General features: G+C 42.7%; 1 protein-coding gene across 2 annotated transcripts in view; it reads left to right on the forward strand.

Annotated features, from left to right (window-relative positions):
• CNTNAP5 (contactin associated protein family member 5) overlaps positions 1-23,612 on the forward strand; it is a 770,280-nt gene that overhangs the window by 15,262 nt on the left and 731,406 nt on the right. The gene's annotated exons all lie outside the window — the stretch shown is intronic.

The raw sequence follows: 23,612 nt of genomic DNA on the forward strand, positions 1-23,612 counted from the left end.
ATGTCTTCTGCATAAATATCAATTTTTGTTGGCAAATTCAATTTTACTTATTGGGTTCCTATAGCTAAGTGTTTTGTGGCTTCATTGGGAAATGATGTCATTTTGTGTATGGAGAAATAAAAATATTTCACTTGATGCCCAATGAAGGTCTCAGTTTATAACCATTCAATCCTCACCCAGATTAGAAACTAATGCTGAGATGGTGCCACTGCTTTTTTGTGCTGGGAAGGTTAGGTCAATGCTTCTCAAGTGGAAATGATTTTGCCCCAGAAGACACATGCCAGTGTCTAGCCTGGAAACATTTTTGGTTGCCACAACTGGGGACTTACTATCGGTATCTAGGAGGTAGAGGCCAGGGACATTGGGAAGCAACATCCTGCAATGCACAGGGCTCCCCCAATAACAGACACTTATCTAGCACCAAAAGTGAGGACAGTCAAGGTTTGAGAAACTAGTTTAGATCTATCTGTCATTTATGCATCATTATGTGTCCATTAAAAATTTTAAAAAGTAGCTGTCTCCTCTGGGAGGCAGAGGCGGGAGGATTGCTTGAGGTCAGGAGTTCAAGACCAGCCTGAGCAGAGTGAGACCCTGTCTCTACTAAAAATAGAAACAAAAAATTAGCTGGGCATGGTGGCACATGCCTGTAGTCCCAGCTACTCGGGAGGCTGAGGCAGGAGGATTGCTTGAGCCCAGGAGTTTGAGGTTGCTGTGAGCAAGGCTGATGCCACAGCACTCTATCCTGGGCAACAGAGTGAGACTCTGGGGAATGAACACTCTTGAAGCTCTGACTCGGGGGGATGGGCGGGACATGGACAATATATATAACCTGAACTTTTGTACCCCCATAATAAGCTGAAATAAAAAAAAAAAAGAAGAAGCTCTGTTCTAACATCTAGCCCTGTAGAAAGAGCCTTAGATGAGAATACAAATCTAAGAAATACATTTTGGTCCAGGTTCTTCCAGTTATTGACTGCATGAATGCTCTCTTGTCATTTCACATTTTTCCCAAATAAGAGTGATGATACCTGCCCCACATATCTGCTCTTGTGAATGAATGCTGCCAAGAAGCTGTAAACATATTTTTTGACTTAATGATATTTATTATAATTTTTATTATTTGGAGCAGTCTGGCCTGGCCACACTGTCCTCATAGGCTGTAGACAAACAAGGGACAACGTGGGTAATATGGGCCCAGTGTGACAATGGACTGACGGGACATATCCTGGACTGGGAACTGCACAGGTAAATTTTACACCATTTTTTGGTTTTTCTAGGCTCCTTGCGGTTCAACTTTCTACATCTTGTAAAAGTCATCTGGGTAGAACACGTTTGGCAAGGTGCAATGTGCTCTTAGCTCTTATGCAATAGCTAAAGTCTGTGTATAGTAAAGCATTTTCTGCAATTTTTTTTCTTTTCATAGGCCCCCATTAGCACATGTGTGTGCGCATGTGTATGCATGTGACATATATGTATGTATTTGAAAATTCTGAGATGAAAATTAAAGTTGCCAAAGTAGCCTCTGCTTCTGAGGTGACATAGCTGCATGTCTCAGGAGGGCCATAGACCAGTCTATTCAGATGACATTTTCTACTTCATTTAGCAGCTCAAAGATCAGCTAGATAAGAATCTTGACTTGGCTTATCTGCTCCAATCCAATCTTCAATTTTTAACATTGGTTAAATCAGAAATAGTCTTTAACTGATCTTTTCAATGGAAATGAGATGTTTGGCCTTGGCCTCTATAAGATGTCTGCTTTTTGAAAAAGGTGTGACATAAAGCTAGAAATCAGAGGCTGCAGAGTTGGAAAAGGGAGCTTTGAAGTTACGTGATCCAGCCATACACTGCACAACTTCTGCAGATCTCCCCATTCCCTACAAACACTCCAGATAGTTGACTGCTCCGTCCTATTTAACTTACTAAGTGTAGATGTGTGATCTCACAGGACATCTCACTTTCTCAACAAAAATGATAATTAGTAGGACATCTTTTTTTTCACTTTACCCAAGTTTGCTTCCAAGTACCACCCACCAAACCACACTCCTTAGCTCTGCTCACCTGAACGTCTCAAACCAAATGTCTTCCCTCTTCATTGTAATTGGGCAGGTACCTAAGGACAGCCACCACACTTCCTGGGATCTTCTTATCTCTTCTTTTCTTAATTGTCCCTATGACACTGTTCCTCCCCCTTGAACTCCCCATCCCACGTTCCCTTATTTTGTGAATATTCCACATTGCCAGTGATGTGTTTACAATATGATGTTCACACAGATTGCAATCCTGATCTGTTCCTACCCACCTGCACAGGCCACAGCATGACAGTCATACAGAAACCTGGGTTGGAGAGGAGATTCCGTGAGGTTTTTCAACAACGTAAACCCTGAAATCCAAAATGAATCAAGCTAGAAAGTAATGGACTGCATTGTCGAAAGGCCATTGTCTCTTCTTTCTCCCACGCACTCTTTCACTTAATTGGCCCTCAGATGATACAAATCAGTCTCTTCACTCTGCTCAAGCACACCTGGAAAAAATCCATCTTGATGGTTTCTTCTAAACCGAGGGAACTGTCAACGTTCATCTTATCTCTGTCTGTACAGATCCTCCCCGGGCGCCAGCTCTAGTCCTCTCTTCTCTGGTCTTAATTAACGTTGCTTTTCTCTAAACCCTTTAACGCCCATACAATATATAGCACATATTTATGTCCTTAATTATTTGCTGTCTTTTATAGGCCTCTATTTCTCTTTTCATTCAGAGTTTCTCCAACTTTAATTTAATGTGAAGAATTACATTTTATATAGTGTCGATAGTAACAGGAGCTACTCCTACTGTGTGTCAGGTCTTGTCATTAATAGACAGTATTGCTAATCTGCCTCACAACCCTATGTGGTTAATATCATTATTCTTACTTTTTAGATGAATAAATTTATGTTTAGTCTGTCCAAGTAATTTTCTGAACTCCATGCAATTATTAAGTGGATGACCTGAAATCCAGCCCTAATCTTTGATTCCAAAGCACTGTGTTCTTTCCATTGAAGAGAAGATTTTACAGCCCAGCTGAGATATGAGCTCCTAGCAAGTTCTCAAAATATCATTCTGATTGATTGCAGAAAATTTTATTCATTTCATAAATATTTTTGAGAACCAGTTCTAAACCAGGAACTGATCTTAGCTTTTGGTAAAGAAACACATTCAGCTTCTGAATATAAACCAGGGCTATTTTTCATAGTGGAAAGGCAGAGAATCCTACATGTCTGGGGTTCCTCCTTTCCAAGGCCATCCTTATGGAGATGATGATTTATATCGGCTCCTTGCAGGTAGTTCCCCTGTGTGTTCTTACTCTTGCTTAAATGTTTCATAAAGCCATATGGTTGCTCATACCTCCTCAACTGTCATGATGGTGGATGCTGTGAAGTGACGCTCAGCATGTGGGGGACACGTATCCTTCAGGGTGACCTTATCTCACAACCCAAGCTTCTCGATGCTGGCTGCAAAACCACCTCCTCCGTGGAAGGAAGGAACAATGGTGATGAGGAAACACACACACACACACACACACACATGCCAATAAGCAAGGCTCATCTTCATGAAGCATCAATTTCATTCAAAGAATAAGAAATGCACACTATTTCAATATTAAAGAAAATACAGATATGTTCTGGAGCAGAATATAAAATCTCATAGAATTTTCAAGTAAAATATGAGATTTCAAACATGTCTCTGGCTCCTAAATGTGTTCCCAAAGATTTAAGTTATTGGATTCTCTCTTTTCTGACTTAGGGACTCCTCAGGAAAAAAAAAAAAAAAATTGTAAATACTAGCCCTGAATCAATTTCTATGGGACTAGGTCATGCCTTTTAGCTTGGCCTCCACTTGAAAATGTCTTTCTCCAAACGTTTGTTTTCTTCAAGGCAGAGTTTCTAGATGGTGTTATAACACAGAATGGTGTTATAGTTCTGTGTCTCTTACCTCTTAACACTCTTTGATTAAAAAAATGCTCTGTGTGGGCAATATTAATATTAATAAAATCTTTATTTTCATTCTCATACCAATTTTTAGATGATCTCTATTACTGACATTATGTGCAGGGGAGGGAAGTGGAACAAAGTGAGATTGACAGAAAGCCCATTCCTCCACAGCCTCCCTTTCCAGGCATATCACAGAAAGTCCTGCATAGGTGCTCCATTAGGACACTTAAAAATTCCCAGTTTGTGTTTAAGAGGTGCTGTGAATCCCCTGAAATTGAGCACAAATCACTGTGTGTGTGTATGTATGTGTGTATGTGTATGTGTATACATATGTATATATATCTGCCTCTTTGCATTTTTCTTGGATAAAGGTCTTCTTACTTCACCTGATTTCCAAAGCACGTCCATGACCCAGAAAAGATGAAGAGGGAGAGGCTCTGGGAGGCTCATTATCCTGCACATCCTCAGGGAGGGGAGGATGGGACAGTCTCACTCTAGAGGCTCAGTACCTTAGCCTAAGCGTGCATGGGCAGCATGGCCCTTCCCAGCTCCGGACAGGACAGGGAGGGTGTGAGCTCCGGGGTGCTGAAGGGAGGGACAAAGAGCCCCTCAAAGATAAAAGGTCTTATAGAATACAAAAGACAATGAAAACAAAGCAAAAATTTGGAGATTTCACAATTTGCCAGTGGCCGAGTATGCACATTGCAAACAATCTGGAATTAATAAGGAAGAATACTTTTATTACAAAAAGTAGAAATTTTTATAACTTATTCAGAGCCTTTGCCTTTGTCCCTCCCCCCCATCCCCTTACAAAAGAGAAAAAGACAGACAAGAACAGCTTAATATCTAGAATTTGCAAGTGTCTGAATACCCACTTGGAAACAGCTGCGTCCTACTGAGAAACCGCTGCACCTAATCATTTTCCACTGCATCAGAAGGAAGATGGCCCAGCCACCCATTTTTCTCTCAAACTTCAGGTGCCCATAGCAATTAACTAATCATGCTCCCACCAGGTCAAGTTACAGGATGAGACACATTTCGTGCAAGAAGGGAAGCCAATTACGTTTTTAATGCTAAGGGGACATTTTAGAGAAAAGGAAAAGGACTTAACAATAAACAAAGGCTCCACTTCTCTGCCTCAACATCCCCTGAATGGTCTCGTGACTCCAAGCCTTGTGCAAAGGGAAGAGAAGAAAGGAGGCTGAGATTGTCCTGGAAAAGAAGATGTAGCCTTGGGCACACATTTTTTATTAGGTTAATACTGAATGGCCTTAAAAATCTCCAATTGCAAGACATTTCCCCCACACTGCAATCTCAAAGACCCCTAAGACTGAGCTTTGAGGAACAGTTTGTTCAAATGAGCCATCCTCGGTGTCAGCCTTGGCCTAAGAAATGAGTGCTTACCAGGCGAGAGCAACAGTAAGACCAGGAAAAATCACGAGGAAGGCCTCACGTTTATGCAACACTGATTACAGACCAGAAGCAACGCCATGTTATTGGTATCTATTAGCACATTAATCCTCATAAGTACTCCACATAGTTAGTGCATGTTGAATGTTGAGCCTTAGTTTACAGATAAGGAAACAGAGGCACAGAGGGGTAAAGTCACTCTCCTGAGTCACAGAGCTGTGAAGGGCAGCGTCAGCTCAGCTCAGGGAGTCTGGGGCCTCGCAGTCTTCAGGTCAGGTCAGTGTTAAGATCCTCATGTGACAGAGAAAGACGTGCCACTGAGACAGCGAATGAGTCTCACCCAAGTCTCGTCAGCGGCACACACACAGCTTGGCTTTCCCCGAGGTCTGTCTGGCCGCACCTGCCTTTCCCCATGCCACATCCCGTCACGCAGGCTGCATCTCGCACGTCGTAATACCGGAACTCAGCCCTAGGAGGGACGCCTCCTGCCATTGCCTGCATGCTGTAGAGTTTTCCTCTGCGCCCCGGGTACATGCAGGTGCAGGAAGTGACTCAGTGTAAAATGTTTAGGGTCTGGGCTCCTGAAGAAGAAATGTGAAGCCTTCCACAAGCCAGCCTTTCTCTCCCTTTTCCACCTATCTTTCCACGCACTCCACGTGTGCTTACCAAGTGCCTGTCCTCTGTGGACAGCACCTGCCCTCATGACACGCAGAGGCTGGGATCAGGGAGGCCCTTGGAGCACAGTTCCCGGTGCTCTCGTTGTCTTCATGCTGTTCCTCTAACACGTGTGCATGGGCACATGCATGCACAGACACACAGCACTCCTCCTTTGCTCGGCTCTGTCATAACCATTTTCAAGCCTACGCTGAAACATTCATTTTTCTCTTTTATTTAGTACTGTTTCTCTGTGTCTCTAATGTATTCTTCTGCCTGTCTTACTAGTTTTCTTGTCATATGCATGTCTCTAATCTTCCCCCAATCGATTGCTCCCCGAAGCCAGAGCCACTTCTCACCCCTCTGTTGTTCCATTGAACTGGCCGCATGAGCAGCAAGGCGTGTTTTCCAGAGTCAAACGGAACTGGGATCAAATACCAGCTCCACGCTAGGAACGTAACCTCGGGAAACCTCTTACCCACCCTTTTTCCTGTCGGTGAAATGTGGGTTCTTTCCTTCCTCATAGGTTTTGAACACATTCCTGCCAGATAAATACTCACATGTCACTAGCGGTTGTCCTTTTCTTTGTCTTTGCGCTTTTAAGTTCTCAGTAAAGAATTTTATTGGTTCTTCCTAAGGTGTCAACTGACAGTACTCTTGTTTGCCTTTGATTTTTATTTATAGGTTTATTATTTAGGTGGTGGGGTTTATGCCTGATGTTTAGGGGTTGTCCGTAAACTTCCTGAAATTGTTTGCAAAATTGTCTGTCCTGCTGTGTTCGTCATACTTTCGAAGGGGTGCAAGTTCCAAAATAACAAGCTTAGTAAGCCTTTATCTTTTTTGTTTGTAAATATGTTTTCTTTTTAGGCAGTCTTTTATTCACCATTAACCTGATCCACCTAGATAGAAGCACTGACGACACAAACGTGTGGACAGGGAGGTGGTGATGAATGCCAAAGCCCTTGGTTATTTGGGTCTCCAAGAATCGTAACCGCTTTGGGTGGCCTCATAAGTCTACAGCAGAAATTGAACATAGTGTTCTTAAGGAATATCACTAAGGCAAATATTTATGCACATTTATTTTTATCAGCATTATGCAAGGTGGGTTATATCAAATACAAGTTTGTTTCTTTCTTTAATGGAAAGGTCTCTCCAAGCTTTTGATATACTAATGTGCAAGGCAGAACATCTCAAACTCAGATAAGTAGTGTTTTCCCCATGTACTTAGCCAAACCCCTCATCAGCTAGGATCACTGCTATGCAGAGGACATGTTGAGAAGCACCGATTTGAGGGCCTTTTCATTTATCACTGTTACTGTCCCCATGTTCTTTCTCTGGGCCACCACAAGCCTCTGGCTTTCTGTCTTTTTATTCCCTTTGAATGCCCTGCAGTGACACGGAAGGGATGTAGCAGACCTTTCAACTGCCAACAAGAAACCCTGACCTTTCTCCTTGTCTTCGGAGGCGTGAGATGCCCAAGGCTCGGGCAGGCGCGCCACTTTTCCAACCAGCAGGGGTGGTGGTCGTTCATGTGTATGTCTTAAAGCTGAAATTCTCCCAAAGGGTGACTCGTATTTATTTCCCACCTGAACATCAAAAGTTTGGTGCATAATTTTGACTTTTCAGTATACAGTACTGTATTTTTTAAAGCAAAATAAAAGGATCAGGTCTAGTGTGTTTCCTGTTAGAGGAAAACATAAAAATAAAAAAGACCAGTTTAAGGGTCAAGGAATCGGAGTTCCAAATCAGGCTTTATCACCCAAACCAAAACCTCTGGGCTTCGGTTTCCTCACCAGCCAGATGATGATAATACTCAGCCTTACGGTTAAGGAGAGGGCTGAAGAAGCTGACATTTATAGTGTACTTGTCTTGGTCTGTTCTGGCTGCTACAGCAAAATTCCATACACTCGATGACTTATAAACAATAGAAATTCATTTATCACTATTCTAGAGCCTAGAAAGTTTTTTTTTTTCATATTTTATATCATTTCTTTATCTTTTTTCCACTGACAAAGATATTTTTATTTATTTTTTAATTTTTTTTTATTTCAGCATATTATGCAGGTACAAATGTTTAGGTTATGTATGTCACCCTTGCTCCACCTGAGTCAGAGCTTCCAGCATGTCCATCCCCAAGAGGGTGTGCACCGCCCCCATTAGGTGTGAATATACCCATCCCCTCCTCCCCCACCATCTGCCCGACATCTGATGAACATTACTACTATAAATGTACTTAAGTGTTGGTCAGTTAATACCAGTTTGATGGTGAGAGGCTAGGAAGTTCTAATCAAAGCACCAGCAGATTCAGTGTCTAGTGAGAGCCTGTTGGTTCCCGGTTCATAGATAGAAACTTCTCCCTGTAATGTCACATGGTGGGAGGAAGGAGCGAAGATGCTCTCTAGGGTTTCTGCTAAAAGGACATTAATCCCATTCTCACCTCCAAAAGGCCTCACCTCTGAATACCATCACCTTGGGGTTTAGAATTTCAATACAAATTTTGGGGGGGACACACACATTCAGACCATAGCAATACCTTGAGCATAATGCGTAACATCTAGTAGGTACTCAATCGATGATAGATACCCTTTTTTTTTTTTTTTTTTTTTTTTTTTTGAGACAGAATCTCCCTCTGTTGCCTGGGCTAGAGTGCCATGGCATCAGCCTAGCTCACAGCAACCTCAAACTCCTGGGCTTAAGCGATCCTTCTGCCTCAGCCTCCCAAGTAGCTGGGACTATAGGCATGCATCACCATGCCTAGCTAATTTTTTCTATTATTAGTAAAGACAGGGTCTTGCTGGTCTCAAACTCTTGACCACCCACCTTGGCCTCCCAGAATGTTAGGATTACAGGTGTGAGCCACCACACCCGGCCCTTAAAGATTCTTAAAGCAATTGCTATTATTGAAAAAAATAAATAACTAGATTTTGTTAGCATGATCTTAGAAAGGAAGGTGGGGAGATGAGGAGTATCACAATGATAAGTAATTTGACTTCTGTATTTCCTGGGGCTGTCCTGATTTGACTTGCTCGTGCCTGTCGTCCCGTCCATCCTGCTCCTGTCTGTCTGTGCTCCTCTTGCTCCTGACATGGGGCCTTTGACATGTTGGCTGAAAAGTTGAGCAGTTTGGGCATCTAGTTCCTCTAGGATTCTAGGGTATAGCTTTGCACTTTGATGAAGCATACTTCTGACTGTATTTCAACTTCTCTGAAATATCAATCTCACATACTGTCTGCAGCTTGGGTTACACTTAGCATACTCTGCTTGGGGCTTTGGCAAGTGCTGAAATATAATTTATAGGGGGAACCAGCACAGAGACATGCTCTCTTCGAAGTGTGTTAGTTCTGAATGAAATAGGCACCAGGAGAACATCTACAGTACTTAATATGAGCTATGTGGAGAATTCTCCTGGACTGTAGCATGTCAAACGTTCATGATTAAAACCTAAAAGAGAATTGTATTCAATCATTCAGTTACTCTAACATTACAGATAGCTGAGATGGGACAGGATCCGAGATAATGGCATATAACAAAATGTTTCCTGGTGATTTCATAGCCTATCTGGACATCTGTAATAGTTTGAGGTCTTAAAAATTAACACACCTAGCTTTCTTTCCTTCTCTTCCCTCGTCTCCTCAAAACAAACACACACAAACACAGTTCTCAAAGAAAAAACACAAAACGTCCCATCAAATCCAAAGAGATGGACTAAGGTTTAATTGTCTTTGGGTAGAGATCTGACGCAAAGACCCCTCTATAACAGACACTGAGGTCTGCTTGTGAGAAGGCCTCCGCTGTTTATCCCAGGGTGCTCGGTGATGCTGTTTACCCCTAAGGGAGCATTAAATTATTCGCTTCTTAACAAGGAAGCAAGAATATTAAAAAAAGAATAGATTGGGGGATTACTTAGATTTGAAGTTGATTCCAACCCATACATATGCTCATAGTTCCAGTTTGTTTCATTTACAAATGGGCCAAAATAATGTCCATTCCACAGAGCATTGGTAAAGTTCCTGTGAGACATCCAGTTTACCTGCTTGAAATATAGGACTCACTCAAAATTGCTAGGAAAATTTCACCTTATTTTCTTTTTCTACAGCATTCATTTTGCTCCATGAAGTAGAACAAGGTTTCTCAAACTATCTGTGATAAAGGACCAATCCCTCCCCAACCCAACCCTTCTCTCTGGCCCCATCCACCACACACTAATACTTTGTGAAACACAACAAAATGAAAAACCAGAAAAGCAGAATGATGAAAAAACCAAATACCAAAAAAAAAAAAAAAAAAAAGAGAGAGAGAGAGAGAGAGATACAAGCCAGGTTTTTATTACTAGGTTCAACATAGATAGAGTTATCCATCCAGACTGCTATGGGTTTCTAAGTGCTTCCCCTCACGTTATGCACCTATTTTCCCTATTTTTTTCTCCTGGTCTGGTGACAAGGTGTCCCTGGGCCCACACTAGTCGGCAGATCACACTTGGAGTAGCACAAACTGGAAGACAGTGACACGGCCCTTAAATTTAATCTGATTAAGAATAGAAATCATTAAGCTACTCTATTGAAAGCTTTTACTTTAAGCCAGTATCAATAGAAAGACCAACCATCACCTGCAAATTATAATTAAAAAAACCGAGCCAAGGAAGTAATCATACAGACACAGACACCGGAACACGAGCAGGGAATTGCTCAGACAAGAACTAACAAGACTCCGCACCAGAGATGAAGGAATTAGAAGGAACCTGGACATTATCTCATTTTCCCTCAACCACGGGTCTCGGTATTCATGGCAGATAGGAGGTGAAAATTAATGCAAGCATTTTGCACTACAGAACTTTTAGTGTTTTATAGATTTCCATTCCGAAGTTTCCATTCAATAAATATCATTAATCCCTTTGCTTTCTTGAGTGGGTGGAGGTCATTAGGCTGGTTGTCTGAGGTTTCACCTCCTGCCTCTCACCGCACGCTCCACCGCGGCCCAGAAAGCTCTGTGCAAGACGCACACCTGCCCGCGTTTCTCCCCATCACGCAGCAGACAAAGCCCTCATGGGCCTGGGCCTGGCTGACGTCTCTGAACTCAGCCCTCCTTCCTCGCTCTGAAATTAACGCTGTATCTTATATTCCAATTGTTCTGAATTCTTGGGAGTTCCCTACCCACACCTCACTCTTTCCTGTCTTCATGCTTTCCTTTGTTCATGCCTTGTCCTCTGCTGAGCCCAGCGGCAGCCCCTCCCCACCTGGCTGACTTCTAGTTATCCTTCAAGCGGTAGTTCCGAAAGTCCTCCAGAAAGTCTTCCCTGGCCATCCCTCCCCGAAGCTGGGCTAGACGTCCCTGCTCTGTGTGCCCATACATTCCTGTGCGCACCTTAATCACTGAACCGGCCACACTACCCTGAAACCATCTGTTTGTCCTCATTGCTTATTCATCAGCAAATGCCCACTGCATGTTTGAGAACTGACCGTAACTGAGAGAGCTGTCACCGCTGCATCCAGGCACTCAAGAACAGGCCTGCGTATGGATAAGCAAAACCAAAAGTTATCGTGCAAATTTGGCTGAGGCAAAACAGAACCCAAAATCATCAGATTCAGCCATTAGTAAGGCAAGAAATTCACATAATTTCTTGTAGGTAAGAAGTAAGGTGATCTCTGTACTCACCTCTTCTATTTCTTTGCCCTGGTTCCCTTTGATCCACACTGAAGACTGGTATGTACATTTTAGGTGTACCCAGTTCCACACCATCAACCACAAGGATGAAGATCTCTACTTTGGGATAGAGGAAGGACATGAGGGACGTGAGGTCTGGTCTGGAAGAACGTGGAACACCTGGTGGGATTGGCATTCTGGCCTCGCTATTACAAGCTTGACCTTTCTGAGTCTCCATCACCTCAACTTAAAAAAAAAAAAAAAAGGCAATAACCTGTGTGACAGGATTATTTTGAGGGATAAATGGCATGGTTTACATAAACACCTGGTATGGTGTCAGGCACAATAAATGGTAGCTATTACGATCAGAGACAGCTATTTACATTCTATTTAAAAGCTTGCCCAGTGTTGCCCTGGTATGTAATTTCTCACAGCCTAATGTTGTATCACCAGAAGATAAAGTTTGGAGGAATTAACTCTGAAAGGCCCATCAAAGTACGTCTTTGCTCAGCTTAAAACCAGACCTAGAAATCATACCAAGCACCTGATCGTAGAAAGTGTTTGCTAGCCTGTCCCCTATGATGAAGATGTTGGAAAATCCTAGTTTTTCCAAACTGTGACAAGTCCTGGAACCCATGCTGAGGAATTAGAAAGAAACAAAATAAAGGCAAGAGAACATGTCAAAATGATTTACTGGAGCCAAGGGACTTTATATTGGCATTAGACAACATTGCAGAGGAGACAAGGATCGACTTATCACAGCTACAGATCCTGAAGCCCTTTAACTAGCTCAGAGGCTCACCGAAGAGGCAAAGCAGAGACCCAGAGACATTCTGCAATTCAAGCATAGAAAGGTGCCGTTTGCCATCTCCTGAGAAACCATGTGCCCTTGGCTTTTTGTCTAGGTGTTTGGGCTGGTTGTCTTTTTAGGCTATATATTTGGGGCAGGGAGATGTGGATATTTGGGCAGTGGGAATGCAAATAGTTTTTAAAGGAATATGATGGGAAAAACTAAGCAGTGTTAAAAATATTAAAAAATATATCAGAGCTGATGCTTTAGGACCCCTGGGTCCTGGGGTCCTGTACCCCCACCTTGACAAAGGTGAGCCTAGGTCATGCTTCAAAAGGAGCAAAAGCCACAGGGACTGGCTGCTTGGAGCAGTGTCAGCGTCACTCCTCACCTCCTGCAGCCTGGCTGGAAGTTGCTGGAGGCAAAGCCTGCAAAAAAAAGAAGGGCACAGAAAGCATGAGGAAGGAAGGAAGTGAAAAAGAAATTTAAGTTCTTTAGGGTTTTATTACTGCTCAAATCCCAGAGTTACTGGAGCACATCCTGGCCTCGGCAGCTGGGTGGTCCATCACTACTTTTTTCACAGTTGTGGAGCCATCAGAAACTATATAACACACAGCACCCATGCCCTTTCCTGCTATTGCTTAGTGAAATTGCCTCCTCTCACCTCTACTGCGTGAAAGAAATGCTTGCCTTTTCTATTTTCCTTCCTGCAACAGCCCCGGAACGTGTCCCTTGATTTTCAAAAACTGTTCCTTCCATCAAGGAAAAGGAATGAGCTCTTTTTGTTGTACACAAAGGGGCTTTAGTTAGAAAGTTCATGTTGATGTCTTCCCATAAATTACATCCCTGGGAGAGTTTGGGACTGGAACCAAGTGAGCAGAAGTGTGGACTCAGACTCCTCTGCTGCTTACCTGAGTGACCTTGGCCAAAATGGGCATAACACTCATCTTGCAGAGTGTGTGATGATTAGACATAGTGTATGTAAATCTCTTTCCAGCACAGAGAGGGAACCGACCACATGTTGTTCCCCATCCCTGATATCATGAGATACAGCTGGATATGAACATCTCTAAATCTAAGGAAGGAAGTCTAAGCCAATGATGCCTTTTTTGCTTTTATTAATAAAACACCTGGTAAAGGATGAAGTCCAACTTCTTCAGCTAGAGTGGAGTTCTTTCCAGAGACTAAGACTCACCTAACTCTACTTTCCAACACCCTCCAGCAGTATTTATCTCTTCTCCTTCGTTTCCTTCAACACCCCCATGCTAAGTTACAGCTTTTGGATAATGCTTTCCATGTTTTAAGGTTGCTTTTCCTCTTGGTAAGCTTCCTTCTTCCTCCACCCAGCCCACATCCGGTTCAGCTTAGTTTACCCCAGGACACACATCACGCATGCATCCTCCCAGAGTGTTCTGGCCCAGCCATTCCTAACCAGTGGTGTGTGCTCATGAGGCTGTCAAAAGCGGACACCAGTTGCTGAGCTTTAGCTGACCACAGAACTGCGAGTATCCCATGCCCTTTGTCCCCATCCTGACCTGGGCCATTTAAACTATCAGGCCAGATTTCTATATGACCTTGCTCACCTGCCATTCCAACATCCTCTGAGGGGTTATTCCGACTTTTATTTCATTTTATTCAAGCCCTTGTTTTAGCACCAGATCCCATTCTTCAGCAAATATCTCCTAGGCCATCAAGAAGGTAGATGCCATCTGCCCGGCCGGACCTTCCCAAACTCATCTCCCATCAAACAACATCCTGATTTCTATCCTCAATTCTTTCTGCCTCATCCTCCCCACATCCGTGGCCCAGGCTCTGAGTTTGTGACTGTGAAAGCAACACCCCGATGCCCTTCTCCCGTGCACCTGCCACGTCTCCCTCTCTATCAGCTCTTTCCCCTTTGAATTGAAGCAGACCTTTCCCTTTCTCAATTTCACATCTCCTGGTCTCATGTTACATTTCTTTTGCTTCCAGAGACAAGGTTTTAGAAAGCATCACTGATGTGCAGTTCCTCTATCCCACCTCCTCTTGCATTCTCTTCCTCTTACTGGGTATAGTCTATGGATGTTTCCTCCGCTCACATTGTTAAGAAGATAGCCTGTGTGAAAGGAAGGGACACAGACTTCCAGACTGGGTAGAAGTCAGCCTGAAATAAACTTCTCCTTTCACTAGCCACGTGAACTTGGGCAATATAACAAATCACTTTTGTGTCTCAGCATCTTCTGTAAAACTGGAGTAACTATCCCTGCCATGTAGTTGTGGTGAGAAAAAAAAAATGATGAAGTATGTGGAGTAGGACGTAGAGGCCACTGGACACTCTGAGCCATTGTGAACCCTCATCCCAGGAATATTTTCACACTAGTGACTAGTCCTTCTTTCTTCCTCTTCCTTTCAGGGATGTCTCTCTCTCCTAGTTTTCCTCCTGTTCTTTTCTGGTTACTCATTCTCAATTTTTTCCCCAAGTTTCTATTTTCTATCAAAAGATCTGTTCTCCAAAATTCTATAGTATTTGTTTCATTTGCTTATGTATGTTCTTCACTGATCTAGACTGTGATGTCAGTTAACATTAATGGATTGATAATTACTCAATTCCCAGGTCCAGTACGGAGCTTGTGAGCTGCATTATAACAACTGGCATCACGATTGGGAATGGGCACAGAATGCCCACTTTGAGTCCAGATCTTTCCCCAATTAAGCCCACACATGTACCTGTACACAGTCACTGCATAACAGCACCATTTCCTGCAGTAATTTTTATTTATTTTTCCTTCTTTATTGTCCCTTATATCCAATAAATTAACAAATTCATTCTTAATTCATGCATCTATCACTTCATACCTGAAGTAACTGCTTACTAAGGAGTCATGTTGCCTCCTTTTTTGAGCATCGAATCCAATCTACACTTGACTTTACCAAAATGAAATTATAAATGGACAAAGATGGCCAACTCTCCAAAATCCTTTCAGTTCCTGCTCAGCAGTGTCTTTTGGGATTGTGGCCCCAAGACTACACGCAAGTGAAACAACCTGGAGAGAGTCTTTAAAATGCTGATTTCTAGACATCAGCTCAGACCCCCTAAGTAAGAGTCCCCTGGCTGGATGCTGCTTATGTACACTGGAACTAGAGGACATCTAACTACAGAGTAAAGACCAAATTCCATAGAACATGACATAAGGCTTTGCATAATCTTTGGCATAATCTTTTGACTGTCTCTCCAACCCCCTTGCCAATCACCTTGCCGTATGACTCCTGTGCCTGCTACAGGCTCTGACCCATCCTGCCATGATGACTCTGCTGAGTGTTGAAGTCCTTCCATTTCTGATCAACTTATCACACTTGTTCACCCTTCTAAGAATAGCTCACATTGATCATCTCTCCTTTAGAAATACTTCCCTGGAACTCTTACTCACCATTCCTCCAATCAGAGATAAATCCATCTTCCATGCTTCCATAAGTTCAAGGGCATCAGTAGGTCACCATCTGTTTCCTCCCTGTGCTATCTCCAAGTCAAGTAGACCACTGTACATATCTCATTGTCCTTAATGGGTGTTAGTTTGTCTTCTTCACCAGCTTAAGACCTTCCTAACACTTAAAAAAAGGCATTGCACATATTAGGTGCTCAAATATGATTTGTTAATTGAAGAATTATCTCTCTTTAAATCGCTAATTCTGCTGGCTGTCTCCTACCTGCCCTCTGAGCTTGTCCGTCAATGACCTTCTGAAATTCAAGCAGTGACCTTGTAAGGGGGGTTTACATCCCCATGTCTAGTCCTGCTACTTCTAAGCAAGTGATTTTTTAAGTAGTTTCCTGCTGATCCAATCTGCCAAGGATATTTAATTGGCCTTGTGACTACCCCCCTGATATTCTACAAAATAAATTATTGTATCATCTTTTCTGGTGATGAAATTATTTCTTATCTTCTAGAGTTTTCTTTTTATGTTGCAGAAGTAAAATTATTATCAACAATATAATTAACAATAATGTTATAGAAATTTTAGCTACTAACATATTTACTGTCCCTTATTTATATTTTAAGTCCTGGGAACAAAATGTATTTCCTATAATACCTGTGAATTTTTTATTTATTATATTTATTCTTTTCTGTGACCTTAATAAGTAAAAGTTGTCCTTAGCTGCATTATTAAAATTTCCAAAATCTAATGGACACATTAGATTTGTTTGTATTTTAAAGCCATAGCTATAAAATGGCTTGCTGTTCATTGAATTGACATAGATAACCTCAAATTTCTGTGAGCGATGAATAAAATAACTGAAGGCCCCAACTCACATGAATGTCCTCAGAAAGTTGTGCTTTTGCTTTTTCTCCCCAAAGGGAAGCCATATGCCACACTGGAATGTCAAGTCAAACTGAGCCAGTTTGGGTCCTGTTATGTAATCTGTCACCCATGTGGTTATGCGTAAGGTATCACTACTGATCCTCAAATTTTCCTGTCGAGTTAACCTGTAGTGCCTATTGTGATATGCCACACATATTAGTCATTCAGTACATACAATTTCTTCTTCTTCTTTTTTTTCAATCTATTTTCTATCATGGTGGGAAGCAGACTTATTTTTCCTGGAGCCATTAAGAAGGAGGTGCAAACACTAGTGTCATTTCCCTGGCATGTTTCTGTCAGCCTTGATTAGCTTCTGTCTGGCTTCTCTGTGAAGTTATTTAATATCTGTGTGATTCTGGTCTTCACAACAAGATGGCAAGTTCCTTCAGGGCAAGAGCCTCTGAATGCCAGCACAGAGTGTGTGCTCGGGACATAAACATGCTTCATTTAAAATGCTGGCATAGCATTTTGTGGGGGAAGCAACACCGGGCTTAGAGAACTTATTTTTCTTCTCACAAACATGGTTTCCTTATAGATGCTGAGGTGAGAAATTAAAATGCTTCCAATATTTTCTAATTATAATAGTCTGTGATTTGCAAGACACATTCTGTAGTTGGTTCATGGCCATCACCTCTAAGTCTGGACACATACGAGCAGCTTAAGGAGAAGTTTATTTCCCTGTGTCTGGGGTGGTGCCTTTACCTTTTCAGGATGTGCTGCTTTGGAATTTATAAGAGAACAGAAAGTGGAATTAAAAGTATCTGCTTGTTGTATCAGAAATTCATCCTCTGTGAAGGTATCTGTCATGATTAATCAGGCTAGACAGTTCTCAGTACGGAAACTGAGTGAGTTTGCCTTGCTGCAGAGGCCCGCCCTAATCACATTAATTTGGAAAACAGCTGGAGGTGGCAATTTACCAGGTAAAAACAGATTGGGGGACTTAGGAAAGTATTCAGATGCTCACGGACAGCTCCTGTAATTCACAGCAAAGCCTAGACTGACTTCTGAGAAGCAGAGTTCCAGAAAAGTCCTGTCAGAAACCACCACCTCAGGTAGTCAAAGCCTGAACTGCAAGTAGCCTGTTTATGGGTGCACCTGTGCGCACGGCTGCTTTCTGGGCTGCACAGGTGTGGGAGGGCCTGCCAGCGGGTGCACAAAGAGCGTGAAATCCGGCACTGGGGAGACTTCAGCTTGCATCCTGAATCGGCCACTTCCCGGCTATGTGAGCTTCCGCAATTCACTTCACCTCCGTGTCCACATCTCCAAAATAAAAAGGATAAGCCATCCCTCATAGAGTTATTATAGGGATGAAATGAGACAGTTCTTTCACATGCAGCTGCTAAAAAGAGAAGTCATTGGCCTCCCCCTCTTATGGTAGGGACCTAGGGATAATAATATGATTTAACAATTAAACGTTCTTCACAAAATTATCTGCCCCATGATCTTGCAAAGCCTGAGAGATTTTCACCATGGTCATTTTTCTCCTATGGTTAAAGCAAGGAAGCTCCTTGTTAAAATTAGACCCTCCCATCAAGGGAGAAAGAACATATTATATCATCATAAGCATTAAATCCTGAGAAACATTTTTGGGGTCACCTACGATGTGTCAGGCATTGTGTTTTCTTTCCCTAAGGGAACATTCAGATAACTCATTTGTGTGATCTCCTCAAAGGCTTGACCTCAGAGAAAGGTAAGTATGATGACAGAAGTTAGTCATTTAGATTTTCTGGGTGTTGTCTCACAAACTCAGGCCCCCCACCCCCAAATTCGACACATTCATCACCTGAGGTGGGAGGGAAGCGAGACTGATCTTCGCCTCACTGCAGGTCTTGCTCGAATTGGCCTTTCTGGAGCATTTGTCGCAGGTGGTTCTCTGCACCTTTTATCAAGGGAAGGAGCATCGTCTTCGTCACCTTTGTGCTGCCAGTGGCTAGAACAGGACCCAGCACAAAGTAAATTCTCTACAAATATTTGTTAAATTAGGTCAAAGTGAGACTGTGTGTATAGAAGATTCCAACAGAGCTCTGAGGTCCGTTATTTACTTTAGACTGTGAGAGTCACCAATAAACTTTGTTTCCTTAAGATTGTAGCAACAGATTTTCATCCGGAAACTCACAGCTTGTGTTCTTCAGATGCACTTTTACTCTGGTTTCTTCTGACATTATTGTCACAGATGCTTCTCAAAGCCCAGGGTTTAAGGTTCCAATTTTTCCTCTTGCAACTTGAGGCCTCTGAAATCCAACTGTCCTGTCCCCTCCTTAGCCAGCTACATCTGCTACATTGTCTTCCAGCCGAGTCCACGCCTGCCATCTGCTCACATGCGCCCACAGTTCAAGTCTTGGCCAAGCTCTTCCTTAGCCCAGGACGGCCTGCTCCCTCCTCCTTGGCCAACAATCCTGATAAACACTTTTGGGGTCACCCAAATCCAGATCCTCCCCTTCAGCCACAGTTAGTTTCAGCTCCTCCAGGAAGCAGCCTCCTTATACCAGGGCAGCCAGCACAGCTCCCAGCCTTCTCCATTCTCCTGCACCAAACCGGCCCCGCCAGTCACCATTTCCTTCATTGATTGTTCCGCAACGGATTTGTTCTCAGCAACTCTACCTCCCCAAGCAGACAGGACACAAATCATGCCTACCTGTGCAACCATGGTGAGGATTAAATGAGATAAAGAAAGAGACAAAAAATTAGCTCCATAAATATGAGTTCTGATCTCCTCGTTTCATTCTCTTCCCTAACTCTTCACATAGAGTTTTATAATCATCTAGACTTTCAGAGATCATTTATTTTAATGTACATGAAAAAGCTCTTTGTACACCAATGATTCATACAATGTTTCTCACCATAGAACACATAGAAAATGGGAACATCAGCGCGGCCCCTACAGATAAAGGGAGAAGGCAGCTTTGGTTATGAGCAACTGGCCAGAGGCTTGGTCCCTGCTTTTCTGCTCAAGAGTGGAGCATCAATGCCTTGGTCCCTGTGTGACCCACTGGTGGCACCCTGACTTCTAGAGCATCTTGGCAACTGAGAGCAGCACTGCCCTGACAAAGAACTCTGCTATCCAGCATGCGTTTACCTTAGTTTAAATTAGAATCTTACTCTGTGACCATCAACCCTTATTTTGCCTGTCTAAAACAATAGTGAAAAGTAAGTCTAAACCCCTCTTCTTATAAAAAAAATATTTCCCACATTAAAAATGACTGAAGGGAATCTCAAGCTGCTCCACCTCTCCTTGTCTTGGAGTTTGGAATCCCACAGTTACTCCAGATCCCACAGTTACTCCAGATCCCACAGTTACTCCAGAATCCCATAGTTTCTATAGAAACTCAGTTACTCCAGAATCCCACAGACATGCCAGCATCTCACAGTTACTCCAGAATCCCACAGCTAATCCAGAACCCACAGCTACTCCAGAACCCAGATACTCTAGTCACACCTTATAAAATTCAGTTTTCATACATCATACCTTCATGGCTAATTCTCCTCCCAGTTTTTACTATACTTACTTTCTCAATTTCTCAACTAAAGAGTAAATGTCTCCAACAGAAGTGATTACTACGTTTTCCAGGATGCCTCTGGCACTACAGTAACGCCTGGTTGGTCACAATTAATGAGCACAACAGACAGCATATTCGTTTCTGTTTTTGTTGTAACAATTATCACAAACTTAGTGGTTTAAAACAACACAAATCTATTATCTTATAGTTCTATAGGTCACAAGTCTGACCTGGGTCTTAACAGGGTAAAAATCCAAGTCAGCAGAGATCCCTCCCTTTGGAGGCTCTGGGGAGAATTTGTTTCCTTCCCTCTGTTTTCTAGCTCCTAGAGCCAGGTTGTTCTTTCCTCATGGCTACTTCCACTGCTTCAAGGCCAGCAGTCCTGGGCTGAGACCTATATACATGCCATCTCTTTGGTTCTCTCTCTTCCATCACCCTTTTCCACTTACAAGGACCCTTGCAGCTAACCTAGGATAATCTCATCTCAAGATCACCTGATTAATAACCTTAATCCATTTGCAACCTTAATTCCCATTTGCTGGGTATCCTAATAAATTCACAGGTTCTGGATAGTAGAATTTAGGCAGTCATTATTCTGCCTGCCATACACAGAAACTGCATAACATATTGAATCCAAGTATTAAATGATATAACGTATGTAAAAGACTCAGCACAATGCATAGTAAATAAGAGGTACACAATAAATATAGTTTACTATTATCGATGTGTGTTTATGTCATTAATCATAGTCAGATTTTGCATTACAAGCAAAAATGCAGCATGGGGCCTCCTACAATCTCCAGGGCATACCGTAGACATTGGGAATAAAGTGGAATGGACCCAACAAGGAAACCAGTGATGCAAAAAATAACTACTAAGGTCCATTGAATGCTCTTCATTTTCTAGGCACTTTTTTCAGAGCTGTATGTATACTGACTCCTCTAAACCTCCCAACAGTCCTACGACATGGGTATCGTTATTGTTCCCACTTAGCAGGTGAAAAAAAAGAGGCACAGAAAGGTTAAATATTTTACCCAAAGTTTCACACCTGAATTCCAACTCACATACGTTGTCTCCTAAATACAATGGGATGAATGAATGTCTACATGGATAAGTGAATGAAGGAATGAAGGAAGGGATAGAAGAATTGTGTTTGCTAAGTGGCCGACCCCCACAGCAATGTCATTGTCTATGCAGAGCAGTGATGATCAAGACCAGACGTGAACACTGCAAGCCTCTCTGCATACTGGCAGAACAGGCATTTCTTACAGAAGAAAGAGTCCATACCGGAGATTCAGAATTACACTTAAGATAAAATGAGCCTTTCCAGTTAAACTTCCTCAAGTCTCCCGAGAAGTCTGTCTGTCTCTCAGAGCTGTGATTTCTCACTTGCAGACATTGACCTCAGGCAGACTAGGTTAACTGCCAAGTTAAACTTTCCATGGTGTTTTTCACTGGGGGTCCAGCGCCAGGGGGAATGGCCAGGCTGAGCTGCCCCAACCGTGGACAGACTCAGCTGATGTCAGGTCGGGCCTTGTCTGTCTGAGTGGTCCCCGTGAAGGGTCTGCTTCTACCAAGATCTGGGCACAGTCCCCTTTCAGGTTCTTCCTGGAAATCATGTGCCATCTTCATGAGGAGTGCACGTTCTCGAAGGCCAGGGGAGCCCAGGGTAGGACAGTGTCAGCCGTCACTCAACCTGAGGTCCTTCCTGTGAGCTACTGAACAAAGCATTAGTGTCTGCCTTGTTATTGCATTTTAGAAAATGTGAGAAAACATTTTCTAAAACAGAGAAGCTTAACTACTGTCTTTGATCCATCACTTAATCTACCTTTTTTCACCTACACAAATCATTCAAAATTTGATTTTGTCTCTGAAGTTTCAATAATCCTTTCAGTTCATATTTGATCTCTGACTAGCGGTATTCATCATTTTACTTTTTCTGATAGAAGCTACTCTGACCCTAAGTCTATGAGAAAAGGGAAATGAGGAGGACATGAGCTTTAGAAAAGCTGGTTCATCCTTGTATCTGCAAGTCACGTCACTGGCCATCTTATTAAAACAAGACTCTGGGGAGGATGTTCTACTGGCTGCTTTCCTCTTTCAGGGGATGATACAAAAAAAAAGTGTAAGAGATTCCAATGGCTATAAGACTTTTAGTCATGTTGTAAATCTAAGACATAAACACACCATTTGAAAAAAATAGCAGTGTTTAAAAACTAGCTCAAAGCTACCCAGTTAAATAATAACAAAATTGAGTTTAGCACCTAATCCCTGAATTCAATCTCCCCAGTATGTGCAAATTTAACTCAGTTATCTCTTCTTTTACACTTACTCTTTCTTCTTCTGAGTTTCTGTCTTATGACTATTAGCAGGATGGTCCCAGATACAGCAAATGCAAAAGCTCAAAGCCATCCTCTCCCCCTCCCTCCCTCCCGTCCTCACATCTAGTTAAGGTGGATCTGGTCGATTCTACCTCTGAAATACCTCTCACCTCCCTCCCCTCTTCTCCATGCTGCTGCCTATTCCAGGGATTTTCTCTCTTGTTTGGGCCGTTGTCACAGCTTCCTAGAGGTCTTACTGCTTTTAGGGTTTCTCTATCACCTAAATCCAGCCACCATGTTGCCCATACTTTTTTTTTTTTAATTGTAGATTCGATTGTGTTTGGGTTTTTGTGTTTTTATTTGTTTATCATCTAGCACCTCTCATTCTGTCTAATTGCTATAGTTTATATCTCAAGATCCTCATCCTACCTGCAATTGTCTTCATGATTTGGCTCATACTAACTCCTGTTATTTTTATTATAACCTCTCTTCCTATGCACTCCTTCCTGTCCCTCCTCTCACTCGCAGTCAACTCTTCTTCACCCTTGCTCTACGAAGTTTACCCTTAACGCCCTTCTCCAGCTTTTCCTAATTCATTTCTGTCCTTCCACTTCTTAAAAGTGAGCTCAGAAGATTTCTCCCCTAGGGAGCTGTCTCCCCTCCAGTATGGGCTCTATACCCCACTCTGTGCTTCCCAGAGGCTGTGTGCACAATGTGTGCACATGGCCTGACTTCTGTGAAACCACTGCCTCACTGAGAGTTGGGACCCCACACTAATCCCCACCCCCGCCCCCCACTGAAGTACCTCACCATCTCCAGCACATAGATGTACTCTACAAATGCTTTGCACATTCAGTGAAAGGCTTCTCAGGAGAGGTGGCATAGCTCAGGATGGAGCGGTGGCTGCAGATTTAGAGCTAGAGGTGAAGAAAGTTCTATATTGTCTGTGTGGGGAAATCCTACTACTGAATCAGGGCCACCAAGTAGGAGACAAAAAGCT

Source organism: Eulemur rufifrons, chromosome 1 (assembly GCF_041146395.1).
Source record: "Eulemur rufifrons isolate Redbay chromosome 1, OSU_ERuf_1, whole genome shotgun sequence".
In the NCBI taxonomy this organism is placed as follows: domain Eukaryota; kingdom Metazoa; phylum Chordata; class Mammalia; order Primates; family Lemuridae; genus Eulemur; species Eulemur rufifrons.